This window comes from Lynx canadensis, chromosome E1, assembly GCF_007474595.2.
Source record: "Lynx canadensis isolate LIC74 chromosome E1, mLynCan4.pri.v2, whole genome shotgun sequence".
Lineage (NCBI taxonomy): Eukaryota > Metazoa > Chordata > Mammalia > Carnivora > Felidae > Lynx > Lynx canadensis.
In genome coordinates this window covers 1,967,008-1,982,266 of record NC_044316.2, presented here as the reverse complement: position 1 = coordinate 1,982,266, position 15,259 = coordinate 1,967,008, and positions in this window count along the sequence as shown.

Genomic DNA, 15,259 nt, shown 5'->3' with positions numbered 1-15,259 from the left:
CGCATCACTTGAAAATCATCAGGCTGGAGCCAGAGGGGTCTTGGTAGGAAGTGCTCTGAGGACAGCAGGAAGTGATGGGGTCCAGAGGGCACCGCCCAGGGTGGAAGAGGTTACATAAGGAGCATCGGTACCCAGCTGGTTCTGTGGGCACCAAATATTGCGACCCAGGGCGGCCAAACGCACAGAACATTAAAACAACACCAATAATATTGCAAATATATTGCAAAAAAGAGTCTGAGGCTTAATGGACTGAGCCACCCGGGTGCCTCTTTTCAGTTAATGTCTTTCTCCACCGCTTGGATTGTCTAACTGCATAAAGCGTATTTTTTTTTTTTAATTAAGAAAGACCAACAAACATATGACATTGAAGAATACTAGTGAGGGGGCACCTGGGGGGCGTCAATCGGTTGAGGGCTCGACTCTTGATCTCGGCTCAGGTCACGATCTCACGGTTCTTGAGATTGAGCCCCGCTTTGGGCTCTGCCCTGACAGCATGGAGCCTGCTTGGGATTCTCTCTCTCTTCCTCTCCCTCTGCCCCTCCACTGCTCACATGTGCATGCTCTCTCTCTCTCTCTCTCTCTCTCTCAAAAAGAAATAAACTTAAAAAAAAAAAAGGAAAAATACTAATTAGAAAATTTCATCAGCTCTCACAAGCCCTCCAAATTTGGAATGAGCGAGTCAAGGTCATGCTGTAACTGTCACCCCCCCACCCCGCCCCCCGCAGCAAAGACAAAATCAAGTACAGCCTGATTGGGATGCGGCAGTGTTTCCAGAGTCACAAAGAGGAGGCTGTCCCAGCTCTGAAAAGTTAGAATCCTTGGAGGGGGCTTGGTTAGATGAGGCTGTACAATTGGTTGTAGGTTCTCAATATTAAGACTATCCATGTCCAGGGGCACCTGGCTGGCTCAGAAGAACGTGCCACTCTTGATCTTGGGGTTGTGAGTTCGAGTCCCACGTTGGGTGTAGAGATTACTTCAAAATAAAATCTTAATTTTTAAAAATTTTATTTTAGAAAGAGAGCAGGGGAGGGGGGCAGAGGGAGAGAGAGAGACTCCCAAGCAGGCTCTATGGTCAGCACAGAGCCCAACCTGGGGCTCAGTCCCACGACCCTGGGATCACGATCCGAGCCCCAAATCAAGAGTTGGACGCTGAACCGACTGAGCCACCCAGGAGCCCCCAAAATAAAACCCGACTCTTGATTTCAGCTCAGGTCCTGATCTCATGCTTCGTGGGTTTGAGCTCTGCATTGGGCTCCACGCTGAGAATGCAGAGCCTGCTTGGGATTCTCTTTCTCTCTCTCTGTCTGTCTCTCTCAAAACAAACAAACACACTTAAATGATTTTTAAAAAGTCAATGTCCAGAAAGCAGGCGGGGACTAGGAGGAAGTACAAATACCCAATGGCATTGGAAATTTCCCATGCTGGCTCTCTAACTTTGCAAGCAAACCCTCTGTATTCAGAGTTACACAAGACCTTCTTCTGAAGAAGGACTTTGGTTCGAAAGAGAGAAAACTGCCCTCTGGTGATTATGTAAGCTTCTCTGAGTTGCTTCCGGAAACAAGGAGGCTTAGGTAAGGAGGTGATGCGCGACACCTGTTTCTTTGGACCAGTTTGAACCCCTATCAGAATCCTGTATTGGAAGGACTCTTTGGTTATAAACTACAGAAAAATCTCCGGGTTTAGGTAATGCAAAAAGACCATTTGTTCTACAAGGGAGTCTCATACGACCTGTTAAGGGCCGAATTGGGTGCTCCCAAAAAGAGATGTTGAAGTCCTAACACCGGGACCCGTGCCTGTGACCTTCTTTGGAAATAGAATGGCCGCGGATGTAAGCAGTTTAGATGAGGTCACAGTAGGGTACGGTGGGTCTTTAACCCAATATGCCCGCTGTCCACATCCGGAGAGGAGAGGCCCAGACACCCAGGGGAGAAAGCCACGTGGCCACCCAGGTGGCAGGTCAAGGATTGCCCACCAACCACTGGCAGCTGGGAATTGGGGAGGAAGGCTCCTCGCCTCCAGGCTTCAGAGGGAGCGCGCTGACACCTGGATTTCAGGCTTCGGCCTCCACAACCTTGAGACCATCCACTTCTGTCGTTTGGGGGGGTTCTTGGGTAAGCCAACAGGCCAGCCCAGGGCTGGGGAGGGGCTGAAGCCCTGGGACGGACCGGAAAGGGGAGCTGGAGCCCCGAGGGTCTCTTTCCCCTCCCTGCCAGCCGCTTCACCCCTCTTTCTCACTGCAGACCATCATTCTCTGGGGTCCCCGGCCGCTCTTTCCCGCGCCCCGCTCGGGGTTGCAGGTCTGGGGCAGCGGCCGGTCCAGGGTGAGCCCCGCCTCCCTCCTCCACGAAGCGCTGGATCAGGATTGGCTGCAGCCCGTTAGGGCACGCCTACTCTCTATTGCCTCCGATTGGCTTTAGGGGTGGACATGTGACTCCGTCCTGGCCAATGAAACGTGAGGATCCGGAAACCGGCTGGGGCTTCTGCGAAAGAGTTTTCCTTCCAGGAGGGGAGCTCCGCTGGTTTCCCCGGCTGTTCGGGGTACTTCCTTGGGGGAGGACAAGATGTTTGCGGTAGTGACGGGTGGCTCACGACTGTGGAGGGGAAGGCAAGGGTCAGGCGTGTACTTAGCTGCTGTAGCAGGGCGAGCCAGCTACCTGAGCCCTCGGGGGAAGGCAGAGAGCTGGGTGTTTGGTGCTTCCAGTACGAGCTTCATGCCATGCGCGGAGCGAGGTGCCCTGCACAGCCGGCGTCTCATGTGGCGTGAAATACACGTTGCACCCAGAGTTGCCTCACCTGGAGCTTGGAGGAAAAGAAGGACAAGAGTCCGAACAGGATCTGGAGAGCAATGCACGCATCACTGGCTACAAAGGAAGACAAGTGCCTCTAAGCAGTGCCCTGAGCATGACTAGGATTTGAAATGCCAGCGTGAGTCATAACCGGTCAGGTTTTATAAATGGAAAAGCGATCCGGCTGCGTATCATTCACAGGGTGCGTGATTGCTTCGCAGGGGTGGATGGACACCGTCTGTTGTCATTCGACGGAATGGTTTCAGAACGAGAGCGGAAAATCATTACATAAACGAGGCTAAGCCGTGCCCCGCCCTCCTAACCCCGCCCGTTTCCTACAGGTTGATTTGCACCGTCCGAGAATAGGGGACAAAATGCCAATCCACCCAGGCGTGGCCAATACTGCCTAAAATTAGCTACTTCAGAAGTTAATGCGTGAACCTTCTGGTTTCATATCCTGACCACGCCCCTAGGAATGGAGTCCTTCTGTCCCAGAAAGTCATAGAAACAGAATGTGTACGAGCCGACTGCCCTTGACGTCTGTAAGAAATCCTACACACATGGCGGTTGCAAAAAATTTTTAAAAATAAAAAAGATCGTTCCCTCTGTCCGCAAAACTTGTCTAGCTGTGCTCTGCTGAAGCCCTTTGGGATTCTGTCCATCCAGCAGTGGGACAGGATGGGATGGGAAGTTACCTTGTTTCCATTACATCCGCCCCCTGGGGGGCGGATAATCCTGAGATCTTTACCAGTTCCCTGACCACCAGTCACAGCCAGTCCCGAGATGCAGGCAGGTCTATTCTCAACTGTAGGGACTGGGGTTAACCCCTTCCAGCCTCTGCTGTCCTCATCCAACCACTGCTCTTCAGGTTTTTCTGGATTCTCAGGATGTCTCCTCTCTTAAACCGCGAGATCTTCTCTTCTTTTTTTTTTTTTTAAATTTTTTTTTCAATGTTTATTTATTTTTGGGACAGAGAGAGACAGAGCATGAACGGGGGAGGGGCAGAGAGAGAGGGAGACACAGAATCGGAAACAGGCTCCAGGCTCCGAGCCATCAGCCCAGAGCCTGACGCGGGGCTCGAACTCACGGACCGTGAGATCGTGACCTGGCTGAAGTCGGACGCTTAACCGACTGCGCCACCCAGGCGCCCCGAGATCTTCTCTTCTTAAAGTCAAAGAAGGATTGGGTCACCTGCCTTCTGGCTCTTTCTGCTTGAGAATTACCCCCGTTACCTTACCTGGCCCTGGAAACTGCTCGAATCAACATTGTCCTGTCCAAATTGTGCATGTTGTGAATCACAGTGAAGTAGGCAACGAATCAAACTCCTGATCTTCTGTTTGGAACCCGAGGGCACTCAACCCCTCTAGTCTACTCCTTTCAGGGGAAGCCATCCACCACGGCCATCGCTACACCAACATGCTGAGACACTGTTGCCACATGGAACCCCACCAGCCCCAGCACGGTTGCAGTGGACCAGCTCAGGTCCCAGCCTCACTACTGTGCCCAAAACGGTGGCAGCAGCTGTGGACCCTCTCTGCTGGAAATCGTTCTAATAATTTTGATAGTTTTTTTTTTCTTGTTCATATTTTTTAAAATATTTTTTTTTGTTGTTTATTTGTTTTTGAGAGACAGAAAAAGACGGAGCACGCGCAGGGGAGGGGCAGAGAGAGAGGGAGACACGGAACCCGAAGCAGGCTCCGGGCTCCGAGCTGTCCGCACAGAGCCCGACGCGGGGCTCGCACTGGCGAACCGAACCGGGAGATCATGACCTGAGCCGAAGTCGGACACTTAACCCATCGGGCCACCCAGGCGCCCCTTCTCATTCATATTTTAAAATTATCTTCTCTTTATTTAAACATATTAGATTTAGTTATTTTGTATTTTCCCAATAATTCTAACATGTAAATACACAGGTCAAATTCTGATGTTTGCTATTTCTGCTGACTCTTACTTCTGATGCCTCGTTATCTTTGTGTTTTATGATTTCTGTGCCTGTGTCACCATGCTGAAGCTGAGGATAAGAGAACTCACAAGGTTTTCAGGATGGATTGAAATGATAAAGGGACTTGCGCTCCTGCCTAAGGAATCTGGCCCTTGTCCTGAGGGCAGTGGAGAGCCTTTGAAGGCAGATAAGATTTGAATTTTGAAACAAATCGCTCTGCGGGCTGTGAGGAGACTGGATTGCCCGGGCCAGCTGGAGGCAGGGAGACCAGTTAGGATGTGGGTGTGGTCATCTGCGCTGGGGGAAGGGACCTATGCATTTATTTATTGTTGCTGTATTGATGTCCATTTCCTGCCGGACATTATGTGAGGTCCTTTACCCAGAGTCTAGGTGTTTCTTCCCGTTGTGTGTATGTGCGGTGGAGGACGGCGGAGCTTGTGGTAAAAATCAGAGGGGACAAATCACATCAATAGTAACCAAGGAACCCCCCAGCAGAGGCTGGCCCTCTAGAATAATCTCGGGTTTTTCAACCTTCCCAAGTTGGCATTCATAAATGGCTCCAACGATACGCTTGGCTTCCTACACAACGACAATTCTAACTTTTCTTTCTTCCTACCTGACCCCGAATGGTGTGTAGGGATCCACCCTGTTCCAGCGTCCGACTTCAGCTCAGGTTACCAACTGTGAGATGGTAACCTTCCAGCCCAGCCCAGAGGTAGTTAGTCAAGGTGGTCCCATCCGCCTTGTCAGCGACTGGTTTAATCATGGGATACCAATCTGGCCACTTCTGGGGCCGTAGGAAAAGATTTCCTTACTGCTAAGTGGGACACATCGGGAGAGATGTTACGCCTGGATACCATGCTGTAACGGTTAAAGGAAAAGGCTAAAACACGGAGGGCAACAGAATGAGAACACAGGGAGAACATGATGCCCTGATGATGTCGTGCCGCTGATGCGCTAGCCCTGGGTATTCCTACCTCCAGTTTCATCGATACGTGAGATAATATACTTTCTTATTGTCGAAGCCAAGTTTTTGCTACTCGCAGCCAACGAGCACGCGTCTTATGCTTTCCCGAAGGGTCTGTGATCCTAAGCAACACAATCTTCCCTTCCTTCTGGGGCTCATATTACCAAGAACTGCCATCCGCTGGGATCTCCGGGTACGGCCACTTCTCATCACCATCCCCAATACCCGGTGACATCACGGGGAAGTTGGACCCATAACTGGAGACAAAGACAAACGTGAAAGGGAGAGAGCCCCGACTGGGGCGGGGGTGTGGGATAACGGGTGGATGTATGGTGTAGGGCAGGGCGGCAGGGCCGAAGGCTGCTTGAGCCCCGGAGGTCAGTTGGTTGGCAACTTCGGGAGTTCCCCAGGTGAGATCTGAAACTGGCTCCTGGACACGGACGACAGGGAGAGACCAAAGAAAGAGGTGGCCACCCCAGGTTGTTAGATGACAGTTTTTTTAATGAGAATTTTTTTTAACGTTTATTTTTTTTTATTTTTGAGACAGAGAGAGACAGAGCATGAACGGGGGAGGGTCAGAGAGAGGGAGACACAGAATCTGAAACAGGCTCCAGGCTCCGAGCTGTCAGCACAGAGCCCGACGCGGGGCTCGAACCCACGGACCATGAGATCATGACCTGAGCCGAAGTCGGACGCTTAACCGACTGAGCCACCCAGGCACCCCGATGAGAGTTTTAATAAGCAGGGACTTATTAATAAGCATAACTCCTATGCAAGCCTGGTCTTGGGCAGCAGCAAGATAAGTAGTTCTCAGCACTTGCCCGCCAGACTCTTAAACATTTACACAGAAGCCTTAACAGGGTTCACTCATGTGTCCAGGCCAGATGGTCTCAACGACACATTGCTCTCTCAAGTCCGCATCCTTGAAAATGGCAGAATGTGTGCTCCAAGGACAGAAGAGTGGGTAAGGAGGCTCTGATTGCTGGGGTCAAGCTCCAGGGTCCCTTGCCCGTCGGGTCCTCTTGATGACCTTCTCCAGCAAGGTCAGTGCCAAAATGGATAATCACATTCGGGAGGACTTAGGAAGACAGCCTCCTCAATAAAGCCAAGTTAGAAACTCCGTGGGTTAGTCCGAACGGGCAGAACACAAAAACTAAGCACGAACTCTCTGGTCTGAGTTTCCCCTTTTCCTTGGGGCCCCTCTCACTCTGCCTCCAACCTGGGGGCCCAAGTGCACATGGTTCCTCTCATGGCTGTGGCCTGAGGCCGCACACAACACTCTCCTTGGGTTCACTAGCCCCGGTGAAGTGGGATAGAATTTTCTTAAAGACCTAAGCAAACACTCGGGGATCCACAGCTTTCCCCCATGTGTTTGTTTAGACAAACAAACCCTTAAATAGAGCTTCCTTCCTGCTAGGAATTGTTCCAAATGCTTTACAAATCCCCACGACAACCTGAGAAGTTGTGCCGATAATAACAAGGTATTACCATTATCATCATGTTTTCTGCTCTGAACTAGGTGCTATTTTACCGTGGTCGTGTTTTACGGACGAGGGAGCCGCTGCACAGATAGGTTACATAATTTGTCCGAGGGGCGCCTGGATGGCTCAGTCCTTGAAGCGTCCGACTTCAGCTCAGGTTACGATCTCACAGTTGGTGGGTTCGCGCCCCGCCTCGCCTGGGGCTCTGTGCTGACAGCTCAGGGCCTGAAACCTGCTTCGGATTCTGTGTCTCCCTCTCTCTCTGTCCCTCCCCCCGCCTCAAGAATAAATAAGCATGAAAAACAATTAAAAATAATTTGTTCTAGGTGATTCAGCTGGTAAGTGGCAAAGCCAGAATTTAAACCTAGGCAGTCTGGTTACAGGGTCCCTGTTCCTCCCACCAGACCGTATTACCCCTCAATATCGAGTATATTAAAATACACTTACATTGCACACAAAACATAATATGTTTGCTGTTAAGGTGTTTGAAAGGGTTTTCTTTTTTAGAATTGCCTGCAAGGAACGGATTGAATGCACGAACATTCAGGAAATTCTAGGAAGTGAGAAAAACTAATCTACAAATTGTGTGCCGATGTAATGAAACTTTAGGAATATGAAATTTAACCAAGATGTTGATTGGCTACCATTGTATTTTGCACACATTTCCTTAGACGTTTATTAATTTAGATTTTTGCAGTTTTTGGATTTTATTTTATTTTATTTTTTTTAATTTTTTTTTCAATGTTTATTTATTTTTGGGACAGAGAGAGACAGAGCATGAACGGGGGAGGGGCAGAGAGAGAGGGAGACACAGAATCGGAAACAGGCTCCAGGCTCTGAGCCATCAGCCCAGAGCCCGATGCGGGGCTCGAACTCACGGACCGCGAGATCGTGACCTGGCTGAAGTCGGACGCTTAACCGACTGCGCCACCCAGGCGCCCCAGTTTTTGGATTTTAGAATATACTTTTTTTCCAGGTCCGTAACATATCTGTAAGCACTCGGAAAGCCTCTGGTCCTGAGCCCTGTGTACTCAGGGGATGAATCAGCTCTCCTCAAGGACAACAGGGAAATAAACCCACAAGCCACGGAAGAACAACCCGGCTTTATGTACCATGGAGCTCAGGTTCCAGTCTTACCCCACGCTGCTGCTCACTGTTCCCAGCAATCACTGGCCACTGTCCCAAGACATCTGAGCCCTGGGCACCAACTTGTCACCTCCCGGATCTCTGGGTCCAGGATGGGTAAGCTCATAACCCGTAAGTCACATGCCTCTGCTAGGCAGCTGGTCGACCGGATGCCCAAGGCCTCGCCTCCACCTCTGTAGGCCCAGCCCGATGTGACTTCCTTTCAGGCCAGCCCCTGCCACCACCCTGTTCCAATAGACAGTAGACACTAGACTCACAGATGTGCTTTGGATCGGTCCCACTGCGAGAAGTTCCTGGTTGTAAACCAAGAAAGAGAGACACGCCCGGACTTGAGACCGGGGGAAGAAAGTTGGGTAAAGGCCGCCTGCCCGAACGGAAAGGAGAGAAGGAAGGGACCCTTTGGGGGAAGCACTGCTCAGGACTGAAAATGCTTTGCAAGTAGGGAGAGGCTGGAGAAGGCTTTGCAGAGGAAATGACCCTGAAGTGTGGGCCGGGACAAAGGAGATTTGGGCAGACAAGAGGGGCTCCGTGGGAGGCCGGGACCCCGAAGGGAAAGACCCACCCTGCACACAAGCCAGAGGTCCTGTGGCCTCAGTGGCAGCCAGGCAGGGCCTCTCCAGGGTCACAGAGACTTCGGGACTCGCCCACCCACTGCTCCTGGTGTCTATGCAGGGAGCTCTTCCTGGGGGGGGGGGGAAGAAAACAGCCCCCCCTCCCGCTTACTTGATCCCCAAAGCTCTGCCTTACACACGTTTGGCTCTAGGATGTCCAAGTGACATCCCGGCAGGGGCAGGAAAACCTGTTCTCTCACTCCCTGTCTCCTCCCACCTTGGCTTTGGTCCTGGGACCAGGGACGCAGAATCCCGCCAAGCAGGGTCCCGGTAGCCCTCGGCAGATGTGAAGGGTTGTCAGCTTCGGCCCGCCAAGCAGGGTCCCGGTAGCCCTCGGCAGATGTGAAGGGTTGTCAGCTTCGGCCCGCCAAGCAGGGTCCCGGTAGCCCTCGGCAGATGTGAAGGGTTGTCAGCTTCGGGAGTCCCCTAAGGGGCGAGTCCTTTAAGTCCAATGCAAGGTCGCAGGCTGGGGCTGGGAAGGCAGACAGCAGCCCAGAGGATGCAGAGGTGGCTAAGAGGTTGGGTTACTGCAGAGGGGAAATGACAGCCCTCACCTCTGGCCCTTTCTGGCGTGACTCCCCCTCTGGAATCAAGACAGGAGGCCTGCAGGGAGCTGGACCGAGAGAAGACGAAAGGGTGGCTGCCTGTGGCCAGGAGAACGGGAGGAAACGGAACGAAGGGTCACCCACACTTGGTCTACGCTTTGCTGAGACATGATTGACGTGTGCCTCGTTATTTTTTCGAATTGTTTTTTAATGTTTTTATTTTTGACACAGAGAGAGAGAGAGAGAGACAGAGTGCATGCAGGGGAGGGGCAGAGAGAGAGGGAGACACAGAATCTGAAACAGGCTCCAGGCTCTGAGCCATCAGCACAGAGCCCGACGCGGGGCTTGAACTCACGGACTGCGAGATCATGACCTGAGCTGAAGTCGGTCGCCCAACCGACTGAGCCACCCAGGCACCCCTAATGTTTTTATTTTTGACACAGAGAGAGAGACAGAGTGCGAGCGGGGGAGGGGCAGAGAGAGAGGGAGACACAGAATCAGAAGCGGGCTCCAGGCTCCGAGCTGTCCGCACAGAGCCGGATGCGGGGCTCGAACTCATGAGCTGTGAGATCATGACCTGAGCCGAAGTCTGACGCTCAACCGACTGAGCCACCCAGGCGCCCCGCCTCATTATTTTTGATGGAGACAAGAATCCACCTACCTAGGGACGCTGAGGGCACAGGTGCTCTTTCCCGGGGTCCCTTCCAGCTAGGACGCGAGCACGTGACTGGGGTTCAGGTGGTCAGGAGCACAGACCCTGGGCTTGGGCTTAGGCCCGGTGGTGGCAGAGAGCCAGAAGCAACGTCTAGTGGCCCGCGGTGACAGCAGTGGCCCTTGTAAGTCATCTAGGCCCTCGGCAGACCATTTTCTGCCAAAGTTCTGTAGCCTTCTGGGTAATTCCGAGACTACCCGGTGTCCTGTAATCCGCCATTTCTCTCCTTCAGTAAGTCAGAGTTAGCGCCCGTGGCCTGTAATTAAGAGCTTTGACACAGACGTGAGCCAAAGTCCCAGAACCAGAAAATGCCAGGTAAGACACGTTTGGACATTTAGACACACAGACCAGGCTCAAAGCCTTCAGCGGAGCGCTCCGGCTCTCCCGATCCCTTGTCATTGGAAACTGGGCTTCCAGAAAGACCCAGGAGCCAGAGGCTGCCGGCCTTCCCCTTGGGAAGGGGTCTGGGGAGGCAGGGGTAGTGGCGGAGGGACAGGATGGGGCTGGGCTGCAAGAGGCACGGGTTGGTAGGGGGAGTCAGTGAGGAGTAAGGGAGGGTAGGATCCGGCCCGGCCCAGGCTCCAGCCTCAGCTCTGTCTTGCGGGTTCTGACTGTGACCCCGTCACCAGGCTCCTTCAGCCACAGACTCAGCAAATCCCTTACCCAGGCCCAGCCCCCCACAGGCAGTTCAGGGGACCCGGCCTCGTTCTCCATTCACACGTGGTCACCCAAGGGGACTCGTTCCCTGCACACAACGAGCCCCACCGTCCTGGGTGGGCGGCTTTGCCCCCTGCTTTGTTACCTACCCACCCCCCGTCTTTTCAGAGCATCTCAGCCCATGTGCTGGCCTGGCCCTGACCCACAAATCCGGACCTTTGCGTCCCCATCCCCTTCCTGGGTCATGTTTCCTTCCACTCTTCCAGGCCTTGGCTCTGGGCTTTGAGGTCTGTGCTGACTTCCCAAAGCCTGGTCTCTGGGTGCGCTGAAGGAGAAGATTTTGGGGGTGATGGGGTAAGAGGCAGCTCTGAAATTTATTTTTAATGTTTATTTATTTTTGAGAAAGAGAGGGAGAGACAGAGCGCGAGCAGGGGAGGGGCAGAGAGAGACAGGGAGACACAGAATCCGAAGCAGCTCCAGGCTCTGAGCTGTCAGCACAGACCCCGACGCGGGGTTCGAACTCACGAGCCCCGAACTCACCCAGGCGCCCCAAGAGGCAGCTTTGTTAGGCACGCGGAAGCCCAAGGTCAGCTGGGCCAAACTCCAGAAAGCGTCAGACTTTGCCTACCTCGAGTACAGCCCTGTGTCCCTGCCTGCCCCCTTCCCTCCCGCCGGCCTTCCGCAGAAGGATCCCACCCGGCAGGCGGACCCAGGGGATGGCTGGGCCCAGCTCAGGGCTTCCCTGGGGTTTCAGACCGCTGGGGCCCCGAGAACCTCCTGCAGGTGCTGCCTTGGGAAAGTCCCAGAGCCGTTTTATAGTGTTTATAGCCAGACACACTCCTGGATCCCAAATTACGAGCAGACTTTGACCCTCTCTTTTGATCTCCCGGGCTCAGCGCCTGTGTCTGGGGCTTTCTCCCTGTGGGCAGGCAGTGGCACCCAGGCCCATCACAGCCACCGCTTGGGATGCCGCCCCACCCCCATCCAGTCTGCTCAGCCCATGAATCCCCCGTTCCGTGTTTTCTCTGGATTAGTTGTCACCTTGCACCTTGGTGTCAAAGACCCGGAGATCAATAGTGCCGGGGCCTGCCTCCCAGGCAACGTGGGGGTGAGGGGCAGAGGACAAACAACGGTGGGTGATGTTCCTGCGGGCCCAGAAGATTCCATGGGGGTTAAGTAGGCAGGGGAAGCAACCATCGCTGATTAGCGGTGGGTGGGGTCGGGGCCGACTGCCCCCAGGGGCTTGGCTGCACCCTCAGTGGAGACTTGGCGGGAGAAAAACTTAAATGCTTTGCTTTGTCACTTAAAGCATTATTTTCCCGTGAAAATATGCGTCGAAGGTTATGAGTCAGAGGGGGCTGGCTCAGTGGGTGCATCGTGAGTCTCTTGATCTTGGGGTCGTGAATTCGAGCCGGATGTTGGGTGTAGAGATGACTTAGAGAAAACTTGGGGGCACCTGGGTGGCTCAGTCTTTTCGGCGTCTGACTTCGGCTCAGGTCACGATCTCGCGGTTCGTGAGTTCGAGCCCCGCGTCGGGCTCTGTGTGACAGCTCGAAGCCAGGAGCCTGCTTTGATTTCGGCGTCTCCCTCTCTCTCTCCGCCCCTCCCCTGCTCACCCTCTGTTTCTCTCTGTCTCTCAGAAAATAAAATAAAATGTTAAAAAAAAATCAAAAATAAAATAAAACTTAAAAGATTAGAATGAGGTAGGCTGCAGACCTTCACGTGAATTTTCAGCGTAAAACAAGATTTTTCAAAGAAATTTCCCACCTCAAAAAAAGGTGTTTCGCCCCGGACTCTCCTGCCCACCCCCCCCACCCCGACTGGGGTGTTCCGTCATCCTCTGTGTTCAGCTTCTGATGTTCGCAAATGCTACTACGTCAGTGGAAATTTTCGAGAGGCATCGGTCCCTGGGAAAACATCTCAACCCTCAGTCTGGTCTTCAAGACCTGGGATGACGGGAGCCTCTTCTACCCTGGTGGCTTTGTCCTGCGCTGTTCTGTATGCTCTCTCGTCTCCGCACAGTCGCTTGTCACGGCTCCCCAAACAATAAATAATATGCCAAGCTGGTGCCTGCATTTGTGATTTTCCACAAGCCGCTCCCTTTGCCTGGAGTGTCCCCGCCCACGGCAACCATCTGGCAAACTCCTACTCATCCTTCAAGACCCAGCTTCAAGGGCTCCTCTTCTGTGAAGCCTTCCCAGCAGACCTGAGCGAATGAATGAGTCAGCTCCTCCCATGCACCGCTCGGTGGGGTCTGTGTCCCTCTCCCTGTGTCGAGCTCTCTGTATCTCGCCTTTGCCCTAATTTGACTGTGGGCGCTCGGAAGGGAGAGACGGCAACATTCGACCGAGCAGGGGCCCTGTGGGGTCCAGCCGGGGTCGCCCAGAGCAACAGAGACCAACATTCTCGAAGTCCTGTCCTCATAGGTGTAGACACACAGTGGCTCATTTAATCCCCTCCCAACGCTACCACGTAGCCACTATCATTACCCCCATTTTAGAGATGGGGAAACTGAGGCACAGGGAAGCTGCGTAACTTGCTCACCATCATACGGTTAATAAGCGGCTGAGCTGAGAAAGTCCAGCTTGGAGTCCGTTCTCCCAACCTCCGACGCTGTGTTGGCTCCATAAGCAGAAGCTGTAAAGTGATGGTCATTTTGGCTAAGAATATAGGGAGCGTGAGACAGAAAATGACCGTGCCCTTTCACCACCAATCAGCCCAGTCCCAGGCCCTGGGATGCCCTCTAGGTTCACAGGTGGCCCGTAAAGGTGCTTGGGGTCACTTTGTACAACCGCCAGACCCAGGGGCGCCGGCCTCCTCTTTGAGCGCTGCGTGTTTACTCCACCACGGAGAGCGGACAGTGCGAGCTTTGTTTCAGAGGGGGTGCAGCTTGCAGCAGGGTCCTCAGCAGCAGGCTTGGGAAGTGGGGGTCTGCCGGCTCCGCCTTTCAGGTGCCTCTCACAACAGCAGCCCTGGCTGGAGGGAAACCGGTGAGACCACTTTCCTAGGGTGCACGGGGTAACACCACTTTCCTGGGGTGCACGGGGTAACACCACTTTCCTAGGGTGCACGGGGCAGGACCACTTTCCTAGGGTGCACGGGGAAAGACCACTTTCCTGGGGTGCACGGGGTAAGACCACTTCCCTGGGGTGCACGGGGCAGGACCACTTCCCTGGGGTGCACGGGGCAGGACTGTAAACCTTCAGGGACTCCTGCTCCCCATCCAGGACGTTTCAAGGAGTGGGCATCGCACATGCAAAAATTCACAAGCGAGAAAAAGCCAGGCATGTCCTCGGAGCAGGTGAGGCACTGATGGCTGTAAGTGCAGAGGAGAGAGGGGAGAGGGGGAGTCTACTTTCGACTGTTACAGGCCTAATCCCCAAAGTAGAGAAATGTGGTCGTTTTCCTCCAATTTGCGGATACTCTCTCAACAATTAGGGAACACTGCCCCCACGTGGCTCTCAGGTGACGCCTGCTCCAAACTGGAGATTGCCACATTTTCTATGATATTGCGCAATGATTAAACCAAAGAACACATCTCTTGATTCACTTTTTTTTTTTTTAACGTTTATTCACTTTCTGAGAGACAGAGACAGAGCACGAGCAGGGAAGGGGCAGAGACGGAGACGCAGAATCCGAAGCAGGCTCCAGGCTCCGCGCTGTCAGCACAGTGCCCGACGCGGGGCTGCAACTCACGAACTGTTGAGATCATGACCTGAGCCGAAGTCTCCGCTTAGCTGACTGAGCCTCCCAGGCGCCCCACAGATCTCTTGATTCAAATACCTGAAGTAAAGCAACGGTAACTTTAATCCTGGTGTAAAAAGTATACTTTTAAATAAACTTCCCCCACGAAATCAGTACCTGGGTCCAATTCTCAGATCTCTTACTTTGTTTTTAAAATTCGAGGGGCGCCTGGGTGGCTCAGTCGGTTGAGCATCCGACTTCGGCTCAGGTCACGATCTCGCGGTCCGTGAGTTCGAGCCCCGCGTCGGGCTCTGTGCTGACGGCTCAGAGCCTGGAGCCTGTTTCAGAGTCTGTGTCTCCCTCTCTCTGACCCTCCCCCGTTCATGCTCTCTGTCTCAAAAATAAATAAACGTTAAAAAAATTTTTTTTAATTCGAATCTGAATCTTCTGCGAGTCTGATCCCAAGGATCCTTTCTCTTCCCAGTAACGCTTATCTTAGAATCACGAACTCCATGGCCCTGCAGAAGCTCTGCCATTTCCAGGCTAGTCAGCCATCACACTGTCCCCAGGCCCTTCCCTCCACCGTGGTATCCCATTACAATCCCAGGCCTGTTCTCCATTCACCGTCTGCAGTTGGACAGATCCAACCAAATTCAAGTATTTCCACCATCTTTTAGCTGGGTTGCTTTGATGCAAGGCGCCTAGCCTCTCCAAGTTTCAGTAGCTTC